We start from the raw sequence: 17,826 nt of genomic DNA on the forward strand, positions 1-17,826 counted from the left end.
GCCCTCAGACGCAGAAACCTTCGGACATACGCCTGAAGGTACTCTTCATGGTCTTGGGTACACTGGAAGAGAGCCTGAGCGGTGACCGGCTTCGTCTGAAACCCTTGAAAGCTAGTTATCAGCATATCCTTCAATTTCTGCCAAGAAGTGATTGTCCCTGGCCGAAGAGAAGAGTACCAAGTCTGAGCAACACTCCTGACAGCCATGACAAAGGATTTTGCCATGACTGCCGTATTGCCACCGTACGAAGATATAGTTGCTTCATAGCTCATTAGGAATTGCTTAGGGTCTGAGTGACCGTCATATATGGGAAGCTGAGGTGGCTTGTAAGTCTGTGGCCAAGGTGTAGCCTGCAATTCTGTTGAGAGAGGAGAAGCATCATCAAAAGCAAAGTTTCCATGATGGAAATCTTCATACCAGTCATCCTCATTGTGGAAGCCTTCCTGATGAAGCTCTCTGCGTGGGGGCCTTCGGCTTTGATCATCTTGAACAAGATGACGAACCTCTTCAGAAGCTTCATCTATCTGTCTCTGAAGATCAGCTAGACGAGCCATCTTCTCCTTCTTGCGTTGGACCTGCTGCTGAAGGATCTCCAGATTTTGAATTTCCTGATCTAGATCATCCTCCGGAGGTGTTGGACTGACAGCCTTCCTCTTCTGGCTTCGAGCCTCTCTAAGAGAAAGGACGTCTTGATTGGGGTCCAGCGGCTGCAGCGTGCCAGCCCCTGTTGCTGAAGCTTTTTTCGGCGGCATGACGAAAGTGATGCTTGCCGAAGGTGTTCAAAGCTCAAGAAATGGAAGTGAGTTCACCGGAGGTGGGCGCCAATGTTGGGGACTTGTTCTCAAATACTATGAATTAAGAACAAGGCAACACAAGATGTTAAATGTCAATACCCTTCGTCCTTCGAAGCATTATTTCCCTTAGGACATAATGATCTTCAGACGAAGGTCATGAAAGACATACCTTCATCATCGTAGTATATGTTAAACAAAAGAAGAAGGATATAAAATATGGAATATGAAGTAAAATGTAGACAATTATATGTTGTTATCAATTCATTTCTGTATTATTATTGTTGAAGAATAAAAGCGACATCAAGTTACAGATGTACCTTCAGTTTGGAAGGAAGTAAAAGCACAAGCGTGACGCAAAAAGCAAATGCCAAGTCAGCGTGAACAGTACGGGGGTACTGTTCACCTATTTATAGGCACGGAACACACCCCACATAAAATTACATCCATGCCCTTTACATTTGGTAGTAGTTCTATAGTAATCCACCGAGGTTTAAATAGCCTTTTCATCTTTAAGTCGGTTTCCTTTTCTACAGTCACGCCGAAGCTTTCCTGCTCACTTCTTCGGCGCTGTATCAACCTTCGTATTCTTTGAGCTTCTCCTATTGTGGTACCGATTCGGGTCCAAAGATGCATGTTCACACATTATACTCCAGAAACACTGTTAAATCCTGTTTTTGAGGACCTTCGGAGCCGAAGGCCCCCAACAAAGATTATATGTGTATATTTGTCACGCCTATGTAAAATTTCATAATTTTTAAGGCTATTTGTGTACTATTCATTTCTTTTTCATAAAATCATCAAAATGCTATTAAATTTATAAAATATTCTAAAGCATACCAAAAATTGCAAATAAGTTACAAAGACTAATAAACATTCTATAAGATGATAACTCCAAATCCCCATATGAAAATGATAAAGTGAAGTATTGATTATGTTGAAACTCGATACTTAAAATGATTTCACGTATAACTTACACAATAAGTGTGTGGGTTGGATATCCCCGAGTCCTCACGAACCTAGAAACGCCTCATGGGCTGCCTGATGGGCCTCACGATGGTTTGTCTAGCGAGACATGCCCTCAGTCCACAACCAGGCCGGATGAGCTCGATCTAAGAAGACGAAGACTGGATGTCCGAGTTATGCGCAGACTGAAACGTTGATATCTCGCGCGAAGAGGTTGTGCACACCTGAAGGGCTAAACTCTCGGCGTTAAACTCGGCAGAGGAAGCGACCGAACTCCAGATAAGTAGGAACACATGCTGCGATAAAGGGATAACCCTCTGGTCATCTATATAAGGCCAAGGGGTACCCCTACAAAATATATCTCATCTCGTCACATCCCAGCACCATCTCATAGTTCATCAGTATTCTTGTAGCAATCACGCGCTACTATATCGGCAGGAGAACTCATCCCCACCACCCTCCGTATACACCAATGAAATTCCAATACGCAGCCTCAACAGGAAGTAGGGTGTTATGCATTCTAGCGGCCCAAACATGTATAGACCTTCATGTGATCTGACGTGCTCCTACACGTACCATCGAGTCACAGTCAACGATGTCGTCCTGCTCAAAAGCATCACATGGGAACCATGTGGTGCGTAGTCGGACCGTAAACACCGACAGCTGGCGCGCCAAGTAGGGGGTGCGACATTGATCCACGACGACCCCATGACCATCATCTTCAACACCCCGATCATCTTTCCCAAACATGTATAGACCTTCATGTGATCTGATGTGCTCATGCACGTACCGTCGAGTCACAGTCAACGACACCGTCCTGCTCAAAAGCATCACGTGGGAACCATGTTGTGCGTAGTCAGGCCATAACAACAACAACTGACGCGTCAGGTAGGGGGTGCGACGTTGATCCACGACGACCCCATGGCTATCATCTTCAACACCTCGGTCATCTTCAATGTTGGGGAAATGTTCCGCTTTGTATCCCTCTCCTGTGTTGCAGATCAAGGAGGCGTCCTGCACCGCATCGCGGATTCATCCGAGAAAAGCTCTTCTCTGGTGGCACCAATTGCGGGGGCAGGATCATCTCGCCTAACTCCAGCAAGAGCTACGCCAACGAACTCCAGGGCGTGGAGACTTCAACAACTTCCACCCCGCGCAGGATTGTGCCCGCGTCGGGCGGGCCCAAGGCCATAATGGCACCTGTCGCTCGACCGACTAAGGCTGCACCCTTGTCGCGTCGGACCCCACTATCCACATCACCCACCCAGGTGTGGACCTAGATCACTCAGCAAAAAGAAGCGGATAACCCTAGCACCGGTGTAGCTACGGGAACAAGACCGGTGACTGTTCCGGCCGCTCCGCTCACATGGGAGACGGCCGGAGCGCGGGACGAAGCCACAAGCTCTTTCTTCTCGGATGTCCTCTTTATTCAGGAAAGAGTATAGGGTGCGCCTATCTCCAACGATGCACCCATTGTACTAGAGGGAGGAGCCCCCACAGCGAGAGGCACGCCAACGTCGGAACGGGCACCGTAACATCAAGATAGAGCATAGATATTGTTGAATTAGTCACTTCTTTGTAATATTTTCTCACATAAATTATATTTATCAACAAAGAACATAGCATCACTATTTAGTCACCAAAAGCTTCAGAAAAATCATATATTCTTAACTGTAACTCCGATTTTAGTGGTTCTTGAACCTACGATCTCGTATCGACACGTAGAACAACATATTACAATTTGCTCTCATGTTTGGTGTGATGTTAGTTTTTGGCCATACCATGTTTGTTTGTATTGTTGCGAATAGACGAGCAAGTGACCGAGGAACCCGGAACTCATCAGGTGGAACAATCTGAGGAGGAGCTCGTTGAAGGCAAGTTATGCCCATGATAACTCTTCTTTACCCAATAAGGTTTCTTTTAATAACTATGATATGCTTAGGTTAAATTGATGGGACCCAATATGGTACCCTAGTTTGGTATACTTTGCACCTTGCTTACCACTTAACTTTTGGGTAGTATATGCTATTGCTCTATGTGGTTTTGGGTGTTCAGATACATATTATACATGGTCATGCTATTTACTGTCAATGGATTATTTACTGCTCATGATAAGATTATTATGTTAATTGAAACGTGGAGCGACCACCTGGGGAAACAGTGCTACCACAAGGGTGGAATGGGACACCCTTGGCTGAGTAATTAGAAAAGCTAGTGTGAGTTAACCTTTCCCTGAAAGGGGCAAGCGGGGTGGAGTGCAGGTATAGGGAGGTCCTCGGGTCGGAATGTCTTTTAGCTTTTTGGATGAGGGATTCCTATACCGCTTTTGGCTCAGAAACCGTAGTGGGTTCTCTCTTCTAGTGGAACTTTGTAAAGGTCTCGCGGTGTACCCTCGCCTACTCACCTTGGTAGTGTTTAAGGGTTCGACCAACCCGAGACGACAAAGGAAACATGTCTTGTGGGTAAAGATGTGCAACCTCTACAAAGTGTAAAACTAGTATATCAGTCGTGCTCACGGTCATGAGCAGCTCGGACCCTCACATGAGTAACTTATGGAATTAAACTTAATTTGTCACTAGCTGGATGCCCGTGCGTTGCAACGGGAATATATAATACTAGTATACTACGATAACTTATATACAAAATATGTGTTATATTGTTATGAGAAAATATTTCATAATCAATTTGTGATCCTAGCCATACATAAATTTTGTTATTTTAATCTAGTTATTTCACCACTACATTGCAACCATCAGTATCATGCAGAATTCGATATATGCCACGATTTGTATGGTCTCATCATTGGAGAGCACGTTCCACACATGCCGGAAAAATTCCCTCGCACATCGTTAGTCATCAGACACGCACCACCATATGCTCTTGCTTAAACAAAAAGGTAAGTGTGTATGTGTTTGCGAAGAGAATTAAAGGCAGGCCGGCACAAAAGCTACCCTGACGGTGGCGAGGATGACGAACTGGTCACTGTTGTCGATCCTCCTCTGTGTCACCTCCGGCGCCAAGATGGCGCCACAATCCTCGATATAGTAGTCGTTGAACGCACGCGACATGACGAGTACCGATGACTCTTGGTTGGGCTGCAAACGAAGTGTACCCCGGGCTCATCAGCGAGGTAGCCCCCCTGGCCGTTGCACCACCGGATGCGCTATTCCACTACATACATCATGTTTGAGGACACTCACAAAACGTCAGCAACGTCCATCGTCCCAGCGCACAAGAATTCATGTCCGGTCAGTAGCGACTTACGTGGCAGGTTGGGCTTCAGGTGGACGATGAGCTGGACGGCGTGATGGCGTCGTCGTCGGATGCGGTGTCCAGAACAACCCGAGAGTCGTCGACGTTGGCGACAACCATGAGGCCCCCCCTGCTTAACGATGGACAGCGTGGTGCAGCTGCTCTGGACCGCGTCCAAGCGGCGGCTTCGCGGGAGCTTGTCGTACACAGCGGCACATGCGACCACGTAAGACTGCTTTTAGAGGTCGAACTGACAGTCGCCAAGCTTCTTCTCGTCATCGATGAGCGACGACAACGCGAGTGTCTCCTGCTCATGGAGTTTGTTCGGGGTTTGAAGTAGGAAACATGGATTCATGCTTGGCGTTGGTTTATGAAAATGACTCACAAGTCTGATCCATGGAAAAAATATTACGAAGAAAAATTTCACACATGCAAAAAGGGAATTTAAGTATAATGCATTATTCAAACAAAAGAAATAGCATGCAAAGCTCTTCTTTAAATAATATTACCTCCATCCAAAAATATAATTCAAGAATATCGGTGATACTTATCTACTACTACGCATTGTGCAATGGTAGCAAGTGAGCTTGGAGAGAGATGTAGTAGATGTGTTTCCTGTCATAGATGTAGACATAAACACATATAGGTGGGTGCCCGTGCGTTGCAACGGAAACATTTAATATCATGATAACTTATGAACAAATGTGTGTTATACTGTTATGTGAAAATGTTTCGTAATTAATTTGTGATCCTAGCCATACATAAATTTTGTTATTTCAATCTAACTATTTCATCACTACATTGCAACCAACAGTACCGTGCAGACTTCTATACATGATAGCTAAATGCTCGTGCGTTGCAACGGGAATATATAATACCAGTATACTACGATAACTTATATACAAAATATGTGTTATACCGTTATGAGAAAATGTTTCATAATCAATTTGTGATTATGGCCATACATAAATTTTGTTATTTATAATCTATCTATTTCACCACTACATTGCAACCATCAGTATCATGCAGACTTTGATATATATCACGATTTGTATGGTCTCATTATTGGAGAGCACGTTTCACACATACCGGAACAAATTCTCTCGTACATCGTTAGTCGTCGGACACGTACCACCATACGCTTTTGCTTAAACAAAAAGGTAAGTGTGTGTTTGCAAGACTAATGGTCAAACATCGTATAACCATAAAGTTAGAATACTATATTAATATATTAAATAAATTAATCCAATAGACATAGATTAACACAATTAACATAGGATAAATAAATATCTAACTATAAAAGTATGAAACATGGTATAATCAATGTTGTTACTGCGTAGTAAATATTCATACGAGACTAACACAACTGGAACGATTCAATTTGGAATTAAAATGGGGAAGTTACGAATTTCCAAAGTTTCTATGTATTTGATATAGAGGTATTATGTGATAAAAATAATATTATAGAATTATAGAAATTGAAATGAACTCATTTGGATTTAATATGAAATTTCCATGAATTAAAAATCAATTTCTAAACTCCTTTTCTCTATTTTCTTTATTTCCTGGACTGCGTCCCAAATTCCAGAAAGATCAGGGGCCAAGCTATAAATGTTTTTCTAGACTCAGTGAGCATACAGAGTGGACAATGGGTTAAACACAAAAGACGTCTTAGTTGAAGTTGTACACAATTCAACATGAGTCATGTTGGCTAGAGGGTGGAAGGCTAGGCATTCTACTCAATAGATCTAAGGTTCGATCCCTGGGTAGCCACGGTTTGATTTTTTTTCTGCGCGCGGAAGGGGGGAGGGCAGAACGGCAGACTACTCTTACCTTACATTATACATGAGCCCCCACCGTAGTAAGCTCATGTGATAGTCGCCTAGAGGGGGGTGAATAGAGCGAAACTGAAATTTACAAAATTAATCACAACTACAAGCTGGGTTAGCGTTAGAAATAAAAACGAGTCCGAGAGAGAGGGTGCAAAACAAATCTCAAGCAAATAAGGAGTGTGACACAAGGATTTGTTTTACCGAGGTTCGGTTCTCGCAAACCTACTCCCCGTTGAGGAGGCCACAAAGGCCGGGTCTCTTTCAACCCTTACCCTCTCTCAAACGGTCCCTCCGACCGAGTGAGCTTCTCTTCTCAAATCAAAACCAGGAACAAAACTTCCCTACAAGGGCCACCACACAATTGGTGCCTCTTGCCTTGATTACAATGGAGTTTTGATCACAAGAACAAGTGAGAAAGAAAAGAAGCAATCCAAGCACAAGAGCTCAAAAGAACACGACAAATCTCTCTCGCTAATCACTAAAGCCTTGAGTGGAATTGGAGAGGATTTGATCTCTTTTGGTGTGTCTAGAATTGAATGCCTAGCTCTTGTAAGTGGTTGAGAAGTGGAGAACTTGGATGCCATGAATGGTGGGTGGTTGGGGGTATTTATAGCCCCAACCACCAAACTAGCCGTTTGGGTGGAGGCTGTCTGTCGCATGGTGCACCGGACAGTCCGGTGCACACCGGACATGTCCGGTGCGCCAGCCATGTCACCCGGCCGTTAGGGTTCCGACCGTTGGAGCTCTGACGCTGGGCCCACTTGGATGTCCGGTGGCGCACCGGACATGCACTGTAGAGTTTCCGGTGCGCCAGCATGGGCGTGCCTGACTTCTGCGCGCGCTGGCGCGCAATTAATGCGTCCGCAGGTAGCCGTTGGCGCCGAAGTAGCCGTTGCCCCGCTGTTACACCGGACAGTCCGGTGTACACCGGACATGTCCGGTGAATTATAGTGGAGCAGCCGTTGCAAATTCCCGAGGCTGCCATGTTCCAGAGCCGCGTCCTCTTGGAGCACCGGACACTGTCCGGTGTACACCGGACATGTCCGGTGAATTATAGCGCGTCGGCTCTGAAAATTCCCGAGGCTGAGGAGTTCAGCGCGAAGTCCCCTGGTGCACCGGACACTGTCCGGTGGCACACCGGACAGTCCGGTGCGCCAGACCAGGGAGTCTTTCGGGATGCCTTTAGCTCTCTATTTTGAACCCAACATTGGTCTTTTTAATTGGCTTGTTGTGAACCTTTGGCACCTGTATAACTTATACACTAGAGCAAACTAGTTAGTCCAATTACTTGTGTTGGGCAATTCAACCACCAAAATTATTTAGGAACTAGGTGTAAGCCTAATTCCCTTTCATCATGCACATTATTCCCCACACTTGCTGAGCGATGAACATCTATGAACTCACTCTTGCAATAAAACTTCCCCCCACAGGTGAAGAGCAGGTGCTAGCCGAGGAGGAATACTACGACGAGTTCGACGATGTCTAGGTGTCGTCTCTCAGTCAGCTTGATGGCGCCATGAGATAATAATGATATTAGTTCATTTTATTTATTATCAGTTATATTGTAAGACATTTCCATTATGTAATAAAGATTGTGACATTCATCTCTATACACTGAGTCATTATATGCGTTGATCTTGTTTGGCGCGCATATGAGACGCACCCAGGTTTGCCCCATAAACTCGGATGTGACAGAAGTGATATAAGAGGAATGTTGACTGTAGGACATAACCTAGATAGAATTGGACAAAACCCTTACCTACTTACCTTTACTCTAATTCTTTCTATACTTTTCTTGATCATGTCTCACCTTTTGGCTGTTCTACTCTGACTACCCTTATCCTTTCTACTCTAGAAAGACAATCCTTTCTACTCTAGAAAGACAGAAAGGATGTCACACATTGGAATCATATATCCATGAATCCCTAAAGAGATAGGGGACCTAAGATAAGAAAAAATATTTTTATCGCTATTTAAGTGCTTGAATGATTGTCCTTATGATAATTGCTTGATTCGCTTCTTCGATTGATTGAAATAGTTGTGGGCTATATACACCATCAAACCTAGTACAGTGGTTACACTCTAGCATGTACCACCATAGGTGCAATATAGTAATGTTAGGTAGGTGGCACTCTAATCCACTGAGCTATTCTGACCCAAAAAGACCATGACCTAAAAGTTGGGTGTTTTGTAATTACTCATTTGTCTTATCTGCAAATCTATCTTACCCTATGTCTCTAACCAGATGGTCAATACCAGGAAGGGATGCGGTGTCGATCTACCTGCATGCATTCACCAAAGGAGGGCAGTAGCTATATAGAACCGGAGATAAATTCTCCTTCGAATCCCTCGCCTGCTGGGACTGATGGTATTGTCATCGCTCAAATGCAACTGTTGCAACAGATGTCCAACACCGTGGCAGAGATGCAAGCTTAGCTCTGCCAAAACCAGCAGCATCCACCACCACCACCACCTAGGGATAAGCATCGCGAGTTCATGAGCCACAAGCCACCCACTTTCTCTAGCTCCCCAAATCCACTCCAGGCTGATGATTGACTGAAGTCAGTGGAGAAAATGCTCAATATCACTCAATGCACTGACAGAGAGAAGGTCATATATGTATCGGATCACCTTACTGGCCCCACTTCTGACTGATGGGATTCGTACTGTGCTGCTCACACCACTGTTGACACCATCTGAAAGTGCATTCATCCCTTTTGTGAGTTTTGGTGATTTGGATAACAACACATTTAAAGGTCTAACAAATTTGCTAAGTGTTGAACAGGGAATTCAGTATGATGAACATACTTGAATAGTGTATAATGATCAGTGAACAAAGTTCAACACAAGGTCAAATAACCAGTGAGACAATGCAAATGGATATAATATGGTCTCTATATTGGTTTGAATATATGGACAAGTCCTGAGAAATCACTATGCATAAATATGATCATAATAGAGGTTGAAGTGATTAAGAGGATTGGTCAAGCCAAAGTGAACAAGATATGAGGAATCGTGAATTGGCTTGACCATATTACTATTAGTCCATATATGAATATATGAGAATCAAACTAGAGCTTGATTGATCTTAGCAGTTATATCTAGATGACATTCAAGCAAGGTTCACAATATTGAAGAAATGATTCTCTCAATGGATGCTCAATAGGATGTGACTCAAGAATGGCTTGATAGGGTGAAGATAGCAAGGAAAGGGCTTCGAGGAACTAAGCGAAGGTGAAGGCCAAGCGACGGCTTGTAGACCGAGGTACCATGGCTAAGGTGAAGAAGAGAGTACTTGCACTAAGTCGATGAACTAATCAGCTATGAAGAGTTACAACATGTTGATGCATCAGTAAGGTGACTTGAAGCCATGATTTGAACTCATATATGGTGAAATGGCACAAGTCATAGGCTCGATTTGTGTTTGCTTCAAAAGGTGAGACAAAGATGTTTGTGATCCTTATGAAGCAACACCATGGAGAAATCACACTTGAGACACCAATGACTCAAGGAGTTTACTTAATTATATTTTATTTAACTTGAGTATAGGAATCGTCGTACTATCAAGGGGGATCCAAAAAGAAGGTTGGTGTTGGTACAAAAGCTCAAAAATCCTTGATCCAAAACTTCCATTTTACCCTTGTTAATCCTTAGTGAAAGTATGTAGTACAACCTTTTAAAGTCTATCTTGGTCAAAATTGATTTTTGGAAAAACAGGTTCAACCGGTTTTAAAACAGGTTCAACCGGTTTTTGCACTGTTCACCTTTTTTCAAAATACTGGTTCAGCCGGACACTCAACCGGACACTCAACCGGTTTTTGTCTGGTGGAAACAGGTTCAACCGGTTTTAAAACAGGTTCAACCGGTTTTTGCACTGTTCACTTTTTTCTGCCAGTCTGCTGTGTCAGCCAAAAAGCTGTGCGCAGCTTTTTGAAAAACCGGTTCAACCGGTTTTGGGACCGGTTCAACCGGTTTTTGGGCAGAAAAGTCAAAAACGGCTAGTTTTGGAGCCCCACCTATATATACTCACTCCTACCTCTCTCCCCACAGGAGAGCACGACTTGGACTCCATTTCTAACCTGAGAAACACCTCCCACTCTCTCTCACACACCTCTTGCCTCTCCCATTTCAAATCTTTGGAGAGAAATCTTTGAGTGAGATTGAAGAGCTACGATTTTGGTGCTTCATCTCTAAATCCCTCTTGCTCTTCTTGATTCGAGCTTTGGTACTACATCGAGTTCTTTGTGGATTCATTACTCTTGGAGCTTCTAGCTCCTAGACGACTAGGTGTCTCTTGTGAGTCTCCAAATCTTGTGGAAGACCACAAGAAAGTTTGTATTACCCGCTCGTTTGAGCAAAGATTATTGTGTGGGCTTGACCTCTGTGGTTGGCAAAGGGAGGATTAGGGTTGAAAGAGACCCGGCTCTTTGTGGGCGCCTCAACGAGGAAGTAGGGCACCTTGGTGGTGTGACCGAACCTCGGGATAAATCTTGTGTCTCTTGTGTTCTTGCTCATTGTGTTTGTTTGTGTTCTTCGTTCTCTCACCATTGCGTGGAAGATTTGTTTATATATATTTGGTGTGTGGATTTTGAGAAGTGTCCTTCTCAGATCTACTATTTTGAACCCTATGGATCAACTAGAACATCTCATTTCCAAAGTTAACTGGGTGAATTTCGAGATCAATTCAGTTTTACCCAGTTTGCTTCTAGTTTTTGTTGAAAAAGTTTTAACTTGCCTATTCACCCCCCCCTCTAGGCAACTTTCAATTGGTATCAGAGCCTAATCCTCGTTCTAACGCTTAACCGCGTGAGGAAAAGATCATGTCGGGGTGTCTAAGAAATGAAAGTGCTTCTAAGCTTGAAAAAGTTGAGATTGTCTTGACTTCATCTTTTGGTGCAGATGTTGATCCTAGGGCAATAGATCTTGTCATGAGAATCGCCGAAAGGATGTTCCTCAAAATGAAGGAAGATGAGGCGAAGAACAAAATTGAAGAAGAAAATGCTCGATGGAGACCAAACGACGAATCCACCTCTTCACAAGGTTCGTCTTTCAAATCCACTTCTCATATGTGCTTCATTGCTAATGGGAGTGACAGTGAAAGCGAAAGTGAGGATGAGGAGGAGCAAGAAAGTGATAGTGAAGATGAGGATGATCTTCAACAATTCTTCTCTCAGCTAAGCAAGAAACATCGGATGAGCTTGCTCAAACTCATGAAAAGAGCAGAAGAACAAAAAGAAATGCTTCATAAGCAAGAAGACTTCCTCATCAGAAAAATCGAAGACTTAGAGAAGTTGACCAAAGAGCATGAGAAGCTAAAGTGCTCTCATGATGATTTGGTCCAAAGGTATGAAGACATTTCAATTGAGCAAATTAAAGCTGTTAATAATTCATCATATATTGCTCAATTAGAAAATAAAAATGCTATGCTCAAGAACACGATAGAAAAGCTAAATATTGAAAATCTAGCTTTGCAAGAAAAACATGATATGCTTGTGTGCTCTCATAATAAATTTATGGATTCACATATCATGTTAGAAATGGCTCATGAGGTTATGTTAACTAATTTGAAATCATACCAACCTCACATATGCACATGTACTCAAATAGAAACTATATTATCATGTGCTAACAAATGTTGCTCTCAAGAAAGCCAATCTTCCATTGAGCTAGAATTTTTAGGAACAAGTAATGTTTCCTATGCAAAAGAAAACAATGAGCTCAAGGAAGAAAATGGGAGGCTAAAAAGGAGCTTGATTCAATTGAAGGGAAAGTGTCATGCTCAACCTTCTCAAGATAACCGTGATAATATGGTGAAAAAGCTTGAGAAGGGGACAATAGTAGCATGCACAAAACCCCTTCAAAAGAATATCAAGCTTTCCAAGAAGGACATGAGAAAACATCAAGAGAAGAAAGCCAAAGCTCATGACAAGTGCCTCAACCACGCCTCCACATGCTCCACACAAGGTAACAAACAAGTCACTCTTCCAAATAAGAGAAGATGCGCTAGAAAGTGTTATCAATGTCATGAGAAGGGACATGAGATTAAGTCATGTCCCTACACAAAGGATAGTGGCTTAACTTTAGAAAGAAAGAGGCTCACTAACCATGTAGCAAACAAGAAGCAAGGCAAAAAGGAGTATTGCAAAATTAAAAATCAGATTTGCTACACTTGCCGAAGAAAGGGACACCTATGCAAGGATTGTCCCATGAGTGAGTATCCTAAGCCTACCGTGTCAATTCATTCATATTCACTTAGGAGACCCAAAAATGACACTTGTGCTAGAAATATATTTAGTTCACCTAAAACTAGCACAAAGGCCATTTGGGTGCCTAAGTATTTATTAGCTAACCTTGGCGGACCCATCCAAAAATGGGTACCAAAATGTACTTAATAAGTTTTGCAGGTACCCAGAGATGATATGAAGCTTTGGGGTGCTTGAGCGGTTCAACTCAATTCTTATCTCAAGCTATCAATCTTACATTGTCTATCCTTTAAGATTGACCCAAAGATGAATTGAGTTGTTATATCACTAACTTCATATTCATCTCTAGCAAGAACTTGTGTTGTAGGAAATAAGGATTAACCTTTGTGCGAATCAAGCAAAAGGCCTACAACCAAGTGATATCCAAAGGATGGTAACAATTAATTCTTAAGTGCACATTGCTTTTAATTGGAATATTCCTTTGTGTCTTTTGTAGCCACATAGGAAAAATGAAGCACTTGAGAATGAACTTAAAAGATTTTACCTTGCTTTGGAAAGGATCTAATTATATGGTAGATTGCAAGTTCATATTTTTATATTGTGACAATCTACATGCTTTAAATTGATTGTATGTATCTTGTGGCATATTTCAAGTTAATCATCATATTATTGCCATGACCTAGACATAAAGAGTATTATCCCATGTTCTTAAATGAATAGAGTGCTAAGTAAGAAATTCAAATTCTTATAACACTTACCAAATGGGGAATTCTCTATATGACTAGAGTTGTGAGACTAATGTTTCTATCTAAGTGTTTATGTAGTCTCACAACATGAAAATGTGTTTCCCAAATGGAGTGTGCCATTCAACATTCAAAGAAGATCGAACCAATACTATGTGATGTATTCATTCTTGTTTAAATTGGTTTTGAGTCTTCTACATTAATCACTCACCATGCTATGAATTAAACTTGCCATGTGAACTTAATTAAATAATCGTGCTACTTTCATCTTTTTTACAATTGATGTTATGCATGATGCTTGTAAGGGTAATTTAGTTCATATCATGAGGTTTCCTTGCATGTTTTAGTAACCTTCTTGTCATTCATATACTAGAGGTTGCTAAATAGGAAACTATCGCTTGTGTTACTAATACAATCTCTTTTAAGATATTTCATGGAAATTCATAAGTAGAGATTGTGCTCTTTCAATTGGTAAAATCACAAGCTTTAAAGGTTAATCTTCACCTAAAAGAAAGATTAGGAATGCTCAAGGCAAAGGTATGGAACAAATTGCTTCAATTCATTGCAAATTTGTCATGCCTTGACCATGATATGTAATATACTCCTCATGAGACTCTTAACTGAATTAAAAGGGCATGTGGCAAGTCATTCAAATAATTGATGCACATATCTAGTGGGAGAACATTATATATCTTGTGTCATAGAGAATAAGTTTCACTTGAGTAAGCTATACTAAGACAATCCAAAATGGTAAATTTGTATCTCATTCATATGGATTGTAATCTTTGTTTTCTAAATAGATACTCTTGATGCAGTTTAAAATTCTCTTATCGTTAATTCTAAAAGTGCATAGGAATCTTTTTGTTGATATTCATCACATACATATGCACTAACATGGATATGATTTTTAAACTGTAAAAGGTACAATTAGTGATCCATACTCTCTAAATTTTGGAAACCCATATTTTGATATCTTAGAAATCTACTTCAATCGATATACATATGCTTCACATTGAATTGGATCACTAAGTTGTAAATTCCATGCATAACTTGTCTTTATGATATGAATGCTTGTGCGACTAACCTTGATAAGCTAGGTGCACCCAAAGTCAAGGTAGGTTCATCATCAAGAAGGCAACACAATGATGTATTAATAAAAGGAGAAAAGGCTCCTATTCTTAACTCTAGTTTTTATCTATGTGATTAAATATTGACTTGAAACCATGTAAGATGGTTGTCAAGTATATGTGGGTGCCTACACAAAGAGAAATGCCACAATAAGGATTGTGTGGGTACTCAAGGCTCTTACTATTGATCTCAAAGGACCCAATTCAAATTGGGTACCAAGATATGAAGCTTAAACTTGTTTTGCAGGATCACTCCTTCAATGGATCAAGTTGGGTGCTCGATAATGAATGTATAAATCATCTTTGGAGATAGTAGCTAGGGTGGTAACAACTGAATCTCAAGTGCATATTATTTTCAAATCTTATCTTTTTGTGACTAGTGTAGCCACTAAGGAAAAAGAAGCACTTGAGGATATACATCAGTTGTTGATTATGAAATAAAGGTCTAATTGGAAGTTGAATGAATATTATCATATGGTGAACAATCCAAAATTATGTGATGTATTCTCTATCTAGTTAATTTGGATTTGATTCTTCTGTATTAGACACTCACCATAATATGGATTAAGTCATCCCTTTAGACTTCATTGAATAACCATGCATATTATCCATGTCATTCAAAATATATTGTGCATGAGGGTTCAAGGAAATTTAGTCCATATTATGATGTTTCTCTATTTTAGCAACACGCTTGTCTTCCATATATAAAGGGTTGCTAAATAAGAAACTAGTGCTTGTGCTACTAATGCCATCTCTTGTGTCGAGTTTATCCCTAGAAAATCTATGTTAAGAGATGGTGCTTGTTTTAAATTGGATAAATCACAAGCTTAAAGGATACTATTCAACTAAAGTAAGATGAAGTTGATAAGAGGCCAAGGTATGAAAACTTCCTCTCCTTTAGTTGTTTTAGTATTCTATCCTTAGTGGAATGTACCATAGTATAGGTTAAATTCCCCGCAATATAAAATGTTCAATAGTGCATATAACTTTGACGTTAACTATATGTGTGCACTAATTTAAAGGAATTTAGTCTATCCTTTTGGGTTTCGATAATGATGATTCATTTTCCATCCACATATAAGGATCATCATTTGTGAAACCCTCTCTTGTGTTTTAATGCTCTCTTTCTAAGTGTTACAACGAGGTCCTTCCAAGAGCTTTCAAGATGGATTCAAAATCTACGGATATAAGAGTCTTGGTTGTTTCAATCATTGAGTTTCAATTGATCTCATATCAAATATGATCGAATCAAGAAAAGATGAAAGAAGTTCAAGATCACTTGGTTGGATGAAATCGTAAAGAGAAAAGAGATCACAGTGATTCAAGAAGGGAGTTACATTTTTTTTGTCAACCAAATAATGAAGATGCAGTGACATATTTATATGATATCCTTCATTATGAGGTTTGAGATTCATATTAGCATGCTCTACCCTTCAAGATTTCAATTGATATACTTTTAGTTCTTAAACTTTTAATTGGTATAATTTTCATCATCTATGTAAAGCATGTTATGTTAAACTAAGATATAGTGCAAACATCTCCTTTAACCTCGTATTGTTGATGTGCATAAGTGTACTCTGTGTACTCTTGCATGCACAAATTGATGGAGAGTTTAGCCTATATCTTGTGAGACTAATGATTTCTTTCAAGTTCATGTTGTGTAGTCTCACACCTTGGAGAACATCAAATGAGGATGAGTGGTTCCAAGGAAATGATCAAATATTTACCACATGTCACCCCATGGATTAGTTCTATTGGGGAACGATATGTGTTCTCTAGCATAAATTCAATTGTTTCAAATATATTATGCCTTGACCAAGATATATGATGAACTCCTCTAAGAATCTTAATTGAATCAATTGCATGTTACAAGTAATTCAAGTACTTGATGCATACATTTAGGGGGAGCTCATTCTATATCTTGTGTCCTTAAAGACTAACATTTTCTTTTAGTGAATTTGTGTAGTTCTTTGAAGAGAATGAGTTTCTCTTGATCGTTTAAAGAGGATAAGTTTCTCTTTGAAATGTCAAGCCTATCAAAAGCTAAGATAGAAATTCATGATTATAATGAAGACCATATGGCATGGAACAAAGGTGTGTCACTCCATGAACTATTGTATTACATTTGTGTATCTAGGCTTTTACAAGTTAGTGTATGCATGTATATGCAATATCTTAAGTCACATCATAAGGTTGCACTTGAATCTTGGCTTAAAAATATTGCATATCATGTCTATTAGTATACCGTTTGATTATGAGTAATTCCTTAAATTGGTGTAATTTCATATTTTCATACTTTATTTGTACCAAGGTTCAAATTGTAGAACTTAATTCCCTGACCTCACAAGTCCAAGTGCATAAGCTAAATAAGTATTCATCACTTGTATGCATACATTTAGGGGGAGAATGGTCTATAATTTGAATCTTTGAGACTAACTTCATTTTCAAGTCTATTATGTGTGTAGTCTCAAATTAGAAAGGAACCTTCGGGCAAAGACAATCGCTTCCACTACAAAATTGATGGGTATCAAAGATTCTTTGCTCCAATAAATGTATCTTCTATACATTTCATAAGAGAATGAGTTTCTCTTGTATATGCTACTCCAACGTCATCTAAAATTGGTAAATATGTATCACATCCTTTTGGATTGCAAATATCTGAAGTAGCATAGCTTATAAATTCTCCTGTCTAGCACTTAATTGATTAAATAGTGTGCATGTTCCCTATGTTACATGATTATGTTCAATTGATACTCCTTGTATGCCAATGGTACTTTAAGTTGCAAATAAGTACTCTCAACAGGTATCAATTGAATTCATATATATGTGTGCACTAAAACTTGAGGAGAACTTAGTGTAATATGCAATTAGTGATCTGATTATCTCTCAAATTGTATCAATTGGTGGTTTTT

The sequence above is a fragment of the Zea mays genome, chromosome 4, assembly GCF_902167145.1.
Source record: "Zea mays cultivar B73 chromosome 4, Zm-B73-REFERENCE-NAM-5.0, whole genome shotgun sequence".
Taxonomy (NCBI): domain Eukaryota; kingdom Viridiplantae; phylum Streptophyta; class Magnoliopsida; order Poales; family Poaceae; genus Zea; species Zea mays.